Source organism: Melozone crissalis, unplaced genomic scaffold, assembly GCF_028551555.1.
Source record: "Melozone crissalis strain CALT ecotype California unplaced genomic scaffold, PUWL_Pcris_2 ptg000006l_1, whole genome shotgun sequence".
NCBI lineage: Eukaryota > Metazoa > Chordata > Aves > Passeriformes > Passerellidae > Melozone > Melozone crissalis.
Window position 1 is genome coordinate 17506855 of NW_026535784.1, and position 8522 is coordinate 17515376.

The window sequence follows — 8522 nt, forward strand, 5'->3', positions numbered from 1 at the left end:
TGGTTTCAACTATTTTTAAGACATATTTTTTCCAGAATGCTCTATTCAGTTGTCTTTTTTTTTTCCTCAGTGGGTTAAAGTCTGTTTACAACAGTTCATGCAGTTTTTATGTGCTGAAGAGCAGTAATCACCAGGTGAGAATGCTGTGTTGTGGTATCTACCACAAAGTGCCACATTCGGGCACCAAAAGGCTCCACAGAATTGTTATCAAAGACTAAACCAGACAAAGATGTAACTGAAAATCTCATCTGTATTAGCTTCACAAAACTTGTTATGGTGTGTTACAAAATTAAGAAATTGATGTCTGTTGCAATTCAGTGAAGCCAGGTGGATAGGCTTCTTTGAGATGTCTGAACTGATGATACACGGTACACAGGAAATGTAGGGATGGCTTGATATACTCTTGATTGTGCATTCTAGAGCCAGTGCAAAGTGTGAGGCCACTGGAAGCCAGCTGATTTTTAAAATCAATTTGGAAAGAGTATAAAGTAATGGGGATTTTGGTTTTATGCTCTGTGAAAAAAACAGTTCAAATTTTCACAGCCTGGTTATTTTCAGACTCTCAAAGCCAAAAGGCACTTTTCACTGGGAGCAAACTGTGAGGCACATATATTTTAGTGCCTGTAATGCAGTTTTCCCAGAGCTATAGAACCCACGTACTCAAAAAGTGTGGTAGCCCCAAACACAGGTTGAAATCTGGACACAGCAGAACTCAGCTGAAGATTTGGCCCAGTGGTATATTGGGGTTTGCTGCTTGCACAAGTGCAGCCCTGTTCTCTGTGGTGGGAACTACGAGGGACTGCTGAGGTCTCCTGTGAAACCCTTCCAGGGCAGTTTTGCTTGTGTTTACTTGGGTAACAGGGTCTGGGTACTGTTTGGAGGTTAAAATCTGGCTCTGGTATTTAAAATACATTAAAATGACACATGTGGATTTTCAATTTCTTTTGCTTTGAAAAACAGAAAAACAGGAAAAATGTTCAGCCCTGCCTTGGTTGGGTCAAGCTTTCAGCTGAGAGAAGGGACCTTGCCCAAATATTCTCCTTCTGTCTTCTCAAACGGATCCCTTTCCATTTGTTGTTCAGTTGCAAATCTTCTTTTTGCTTGTTATTAAAACAGGTTAACAGTTTTATTTAAAAAATAATTATTTTGAATACAGATTTCCCAGGCTTTTAAACTTACTTGATATGCAGCACACAATAGAAATATTTTCTACAAGTAAACAGCAAAAATATGCTTCAAATCATCACTCTTGCCCCCTCCCCCGATTTTTCATGGAGAAAATTATTCAAGCTTGGTAGATAGAATTGATACTGTTTTGCCTGATATTTGCAATTAACAGTTTGCAAATTTTTGTGCAATTTTTGTGGGAACTCTATGTTTACTAAAGTGTGTGAACACAAACTAGCTGATACTTGTGTTAATAAAGAAAATGTGTTTAAGGGACTCTATATATGGCACCATTATAAAAGAAATCACCAGAGGGATCGGACATGAAGGAAAAAGAAATGTCAGCACTCTTTACATCTCAGCCTTTCCTGTACTACTATAGCATTTGAGTGAATGCAGCCATTAGAATAATTTCCAATAAATAGGGCAATCCATGTCTTTTTAGCACTTTCTCCTAGTGCTTTGATTGCACACAGCTCAGGTTAATATAAAAGGAATAAAAAACTTCATTTCAGAACATCAGAATGCTTGTCTGCTCTTGCCTTTGTGAGCAAGTTAACTATCTTAACTTAATTACAAGTCAGTTCAGCTTCTTAAACAAGCCAGATATGACCACAACTGGATTAGCCAAACTCCCTTGCTCTGAAATGACAATAATGAATTTATGTCCCTGAATATGAGGAAATGTATTCTAACTCTCAGAGATTTCCTCCACAATGGTAAGAGCTGACCACTTATCAGCATGTACCTCTCATGGCAGATCTGTGTGCCCTTCACCTTGTGCTCTGAGCAGCCAGTTATTGAAAACAAAATTCAGGGGGAAAACGACTGGTTTTGTGTATCTAGGTGTTTGTGTTATATAGCTGCTTACCTACAGCTGTGGTGGCCTTTCCACTGGCCTGGACCTCTTGCTCACTGTGATGTGACGCTGCAGCCTCTGTGTGTCAGCAGGGTCCCTGTCACTTGGGAGGCAGAAGGGCATCATGATGAAGCTGCCCTGTGTGTTCAGCAGGACAGAGGAGATGCTCCTCAGGACTCCTCTTACCTGCACCATAGGCAACTGCCCTACTCTGCAAACAGACCTGGCCCTGCCTCAGTCAGACTTCTGTCACTTGCAGGTGGCCTTGCAGTAGCACATTTATTTTGTGTGCCATTTCTAAAATCAGTGTCAGTATCCAAGTCATTCCCAAGGCCTGGCTTCTGCAGCCGCTGTTGTACTGGTAGCTGGACTCCAGCTGCTGCATTTTGGAAGTGGGAGGAGGGGGGATGTCTCAAAGCACTGAGATGTCTCAAAGCACTGAGATGTCTCAAAGTACTAAACCCTGTGGCACATCCCTTCCCGAGTGTGGGAAGCTGGCCTCCAGCCTTGCATGAGCTGTGAGTTATTAGCAAGCAAAAGAATAGCTATTGCTGCCTTTCTGGTTACGAAGGGATGAGCGACATGTCTGTCTCAGGTCTTTCACAAGCACCCTACACAAGGCTGGCAGGGGCATTTCTGTCACTGCTCCTCTCAGCCTGGTATGATTCATAGAGGGCGGAGCAGCAGGGCACGGGCTCTGTGCGGTACTGTGGTTGTTTCTGTCTCTGGAAAAGAGGAAGGAAACGACGATTGGTGTCTTCACTTGGTGTGAGGCGCTCACTCGCCGCATCTGCAGTGTTTCTGAGAAGTCTCCAGTGGGCACTGGCTCCCACTGGCACCCCAGCAGCTCTGGACTGTGGGACTGTGCCTCAGAGGACACAAGCTGAGCTGGGAAAACTCTCATGCCAAGACCTGGGTGTCTCCCTTCACTCCCTTGGCTGTCTTCCCAAAATGCTCCATTGCTGTTCAGTTACCACAGAAGGGTGAGACTTTCAAAAGAGATGGCTTTGCTTTGAGAAGCAAGATCCCTTGCAAGTGTCAGCTGCTCAGGATGTGGCTGTGTCTGCTAGCTACAGTCAGGGCAGTGGTGGCCAAAGCTGCACAGCCACTCTCAGGGTGAAAGGGGAGAGATCCAAGGCTGATTCTTCTCGACTTAGCTGATGAATTAAGTAGAAGCAGCTGGAGGGAGAGGTGTCTTATTTGCCAAACCTCTTCTAATACATAAGCACTGCTGATTTTTCTCTTTCTTAGAAAGCTCCATTTTTAAAATATATGAAATGTTAAGTGTCTTTCTGGCTATTGCCTTATCACTTTCATTTATCTGTCACCGTGACACCAGATCTGACACTTAAAGGCCAGTGATGCCGTGTTCTAAGCAGCATGTGTCTGAGGAAGCGTTAAAGGTCACATGATTCCACAAGAGACTAATTTAGAGCTTCTTATGTGTCTTGGGCATTGAAGTGTATACAGGTATTTTAAATTATTCTCTTGTATATGGAATTAGTGCTGGTATCTGATCCATCATAGAATTATTGATCAACTAAACCAGAGCTGCAACCTTGGCTCATAATTAGGGCATTGGCTTAGACAGTGATCTTTGCTGTTCAGTCCCTCCCCCATTGTGCAGAGCTTGGCCCAAGCTCAACCAGGTCAGGTGGGGAGCTTTTAAACTTAGCCAGGCTCTGGGCCAGGCCTGTGTAAGCCTGCACAGTTAACTTTTAGCTACACAACTCCAAACTGAGTGGTGGCATGACTGACCAGTTTAGGATCAGCTTGACCCAAATGAGTTCATTTTGCCTGAGCCTGCTCCCCGTGGCTGTCTGGTGGATGGCAGGAGACGAACTGCAAGCATGAAATGCTACTACACAGACCCACTGGATGTCTCTGGCCCCACTCCTGCAGCTGGGTGACACCAGGCAAGCCACGGCTCTAGTGGCACTCCACATGAGATGGGCACAGGCCAGTGACCTTTTTTAAAGCACTTTCATTTTGTCATGAAAGATCTTGCTGCTCGTGGGTACTTTTGCATTTGTCAGGCCTGTCAGTTGTTCCTTCTGACAGGCTTGACCTGCAGAGTTTGCTCAGAATGGATCTGCAGCACACATATTGGGACTAGGACTTTCCAGAATTGCAACTCACTGAAGCCACAGGGAGTGGGTAAGCATAAGGGACAGAAAGAGAAGGGACAAGATACAAAAAAAAATTAATTGCTTTACTACTTTAACAGTTTGTAATTAACATAATGCCCTTTTTGATTTTACAGAACATCAGTATGGGTTGAGCTAACATGTCATTCATCAGTGATATGTTTAGAAATCAAATTCTTCCTGAGAGAGTTGTGCTGAATGCTGGGAAGGTAGAGAGAATGTCCCTCTATGGTTATTCCTATCCCTCTTTTTGGAGCATGCTCTTACATTCCCTGTAATGACTGGACTCTGGGCTGGAGTGATCTCAGTGTGTGCATCATGAACATTCTTACAGCCCTTTGGGATGGTAAAGGTTTATTTTCTGCAGAGGGAGCAGTCAAGGGTACTAATTTAGAGTCTCAGGCTCACAATGAGGTACAAGACACAATTTGAGGAGATTAACTCAAGGGGAGGAGCATCTGACTCTGCTCCACATCTTCCACAACTTTCCATCTGGCTGCCAAGAAAACCAATGCAGTGCCCTTGATTTGGAGCATTCTCAAGTTTTTGTCCCTCTGTTGTGCAAGGATATATCTCTGTTATTTTTCCATGAATATCCAGAGACATTTAAAGAAAATGAGGCATCCTTACCGGACATATTTCCCTCTTTCAAAGCTGACATGTGCTTCTGGCTCCCACTACAGATAGGTCATAATTTAACTTTTAGTTTACAAATGAAAGAAAACCCATGAGTCTTGCCTGGCAAAAAAATTGCATCTTCCCAACCACACCCTGCAAAGAATAGCTAGTCCTGGTGCAGCTGATCTCTGCAATAGGTGACAGTCAATGCTGGTGGAGTTGAGTCTTTGGGAAACTGTGCAGAAGAGACTGGAGGAATACCACTACATTGTTTATTAAATACATGAGGGATATGGCTTTGAGCTAAGAGCACAAATAGCATATGTATAGCATTTGCTATACAAACAGCAAATATACAAATAGCAAATACACCAGTGAGTTTAAGAAAGATCCAAGCCAAAAGGGGTTGGTTAACTGGGTTAAAAGACTAAGACCTGATTGGGATCTGGGACAAATCACTCAGGGATGCTATTGAAAAATCCAGAATTAACAGGGCATTCACCAAGCATAGAATCTAAGATGTGTGCAGGGTAGCGATCTGGTGTGGTGTCTATGATAGAAGAATCGAAACAACAGGAAAACTGAAAGCTAAGGCAGGGTGAAAAAAACCTGCCTTTAACTTCACAAAATCAGTCTGCTGAGCTGTGTGTATCATGAAAAACATGAGAAACTATGGGAGTGCCAGGCATGATGAGTGAAATATAGAAGCAGCAGTGAATCATGTATTTACATCATGGAATTGGAGTCTGCAAGCACCAAGAGAGGATGCCTGGCATGGGAAGAGGAGAAAGCAAAAGCCTGGGAGCTCAGAGGTGCTCTTCACAAGAGCAGTGAACAAAGCTGCAGCAGGAGATGGGCCAAGTCAGCATGAATGTGGATGGAAATTACATTCATTTCTGTACAGTGCTGAGGTATGAAAGCAACTGCAGTGCTAAAGTAACCCCTGAAAAAATCCCTGGGCTGTGGAAAAAAGTTATACAGGGCCTCTGAGGACTTGCAGGTGCATAAGAAAATGGGGAAATAAAAGTCTTTGAATGGACCAGGGGGTCCCAAAGATGTGGTGCTCTGTAGAGGTGATGCTGTGATTTTCTGGTGGGAACTATGGACAGTGAGGTTCTGAAGCATGAGCCTGTGCTGGTGTTCCCTGGCAGACACAGGTTACAAGGAAATGAGCCACACTTTCTCTGGAGCCCAACAGGAAGGAGATGAGGAATCAGCCATTTTGCTGGAAAGGTCCCCCATATGCAGCAGCCTGAGAAACCCAAACTATGACCAAAACACAAGAGAGGAGCTGTGTCAATATCCAGGCTGGCAGCAATGGGTCCACAAGGCCCTGTGAACATCCCAGGGGCTGTGGCAAAAGACTGAGTCTAACATATCCCATTCCCTGTCTTGGCTTGGCTGAGGTGGAGGGGTGTGGGATACAGCCCTTTGAGGGACACCTATAGCCCACGCAGGCAGAGGTGCCTGAGCTAAAGCCACTGGTCCCTGAGGCAGGCAGCTTGTGCCTCGATATGGCACTGAGAGATGGGCTTACCTCAGTAACAGGTCCCACTCAGACCTGCATTTAACAGGGTGCAATGGGCTTTGGGACTGGGCTGAAAGACACTACGTGTGGTGGAACACCAAAATTTTCAAGAGAAGCTTGCCAGAATAATAGAGCAATAACAATAAGAGGTACAAAAAAGAATTGAAGTAAAATAATGACAAATTCATTGTGTGCCTCCAGTCTGTGCAGAGTTTTACATGACAGCAAGCAGCTGTGAGGAACTTTGCATCCCTGCAAGCATCTCATGATTTGGCGCTCCCATTAGGATGTGATTGAAGGAGCCACAGCTGGATCAGGCAGTGACTGTGGTGGACAGAAGTCTGCTCATCCTGGACCTCACAGATATTGTGCAGGACAGAGGGAAAACAGGAGGCAGAATCAGAGACCAGCACGGTTAGACTCAAGTCTGCAAAAATAGGTTTTCTGTCAGTACTTTTTATTCACTGGCAATGTAAATGAAGGGATCTGGTAACAGCTTTAAAACATCAGCTAGGTAGATAGGATTGTCACTTATGGAGGGTAGTGCAGGAACTCCATTTTTCTCCATGGATGGAGGATCAGAGCATGAGGCTGGTGCCAGATGTATTTGTACTCAACTAAGAGGCAGGAGATGTGCAAGTCCAGTTGTCATGGGCCTCATCACACCAGCTGGAGGTGTAAAGCATCTGTTGTGCTGGACAATGCAGTCAGTCCTATTCTCTGCTTCTCTGTGAAGAACAGAGCGTGGCCTGGGGAGCCAGCCTGTTGTACCATGGCCCCACTGACCATGTTAAATGCTTGGAGAGCAAAACTCCCTTGTGAATTCCTCTGCATTCAATTCCTCAAGGTTGTTTGGGACAAGATGTAGAGGATTGAGCCACATTCTGCTGATATGGTGACCACCACCCTTGAACCCATTGGCAACATGATGTCAAAAGAGCAATATGGCTTTCTTCTTGCTCCCTATGTGGCCAGTTTAGCACAGCAGATTCCCATCTATTTCAGTCCAGAGGCCTCCACTGATGATCTTCCAACCTGTGCAGTACAACCTTTGCAAAAACCTTTTCCCTTCACAGGCTGAATGCACGGATGAATCACTGAGGGTCAGGCCTGCATCTTGTGCCTCTAGTGTGCTCCAGGTCAATGAGAAAGCTCCCTCTTCATGTAGCAAATATTGATCAAATTGCAAAACCAATTAATTCTGTCAGAGGTGCTGCTTGGACACAGCAAGGCAACTCTCTTAAGAAAAATATAAACTCAGACATTTCTACTGTGCAAAGAGGGTGAGGGTCACAGACTGAGAAATACCATCAAGCTGAAGGATAGAGATGATGCAGTCTGCAAAAGCTGACACAAGCTGGATTTTGTGATCACTTCTCCATGCCCTTTGTAGAAAAGAATAAATGCTGGTGGTGGTGTAATGAGAATTCAGTCATGTACCTGTGCTTTAGGGAGCTCAAGTCTGAATAATCCCTGGATGATCCAAGAATTCACAGATTTAGCACCAATGGCCACAAAATTAAGCCCAGAGTAAATGGCACAAACAGGAATAATCCTTTTTCTTTCACTGAAGTGTCCAGCAGTTTGATACTTGCTGTGTCCAAGCAGTAGTTTGTTTAGCAAACTGTTTTTATTGAACCACAAACCATACTGAGTTTCAAATTCATGGACAGCTTGAATTTATTGCAAGGAATAATTTTACAATTTTGAGGTGTATATGGCATTGCTGAGGAGAGCATAGTTCAAACATATGTAAAATAAGCTTACTGGGATAGTCTGCACACCTGCAGATGAGAATATCTGGAGAGCGCTTAAGTTCATGGCTGTGCTGAGACCACTTTATCAAAAAGTAATGAAGAACCATAACAGCAGCAGAGCTGGAGGCTCTAACAATGAGAAGACTGTAAGGATGTGGTTTGCTCTCAAGAAGGTCATCAAAGAAGCTAGGAGGGGGAAAGAGAGGAGAGAGGTGGGCTGCTGTAAGCAGAACGGTAGGAGCTAGAGAGCAGCAAAAGGAAATAGCTGAGGCTGTAAAAACTGAAAAAAGTTGCTGAGAACTGAAGAAAGCTGAGAAGAGACCATGTTGCTGAAGGGATCTTTTCGTCAGTCCTGCACTCCTGTTTTCAAAACTGTTCATTATGTGGTTTGCAGCACAAGAATTCATTTGAACAATTTTTTCTGATGTTCCTACTAGGAGAAAACC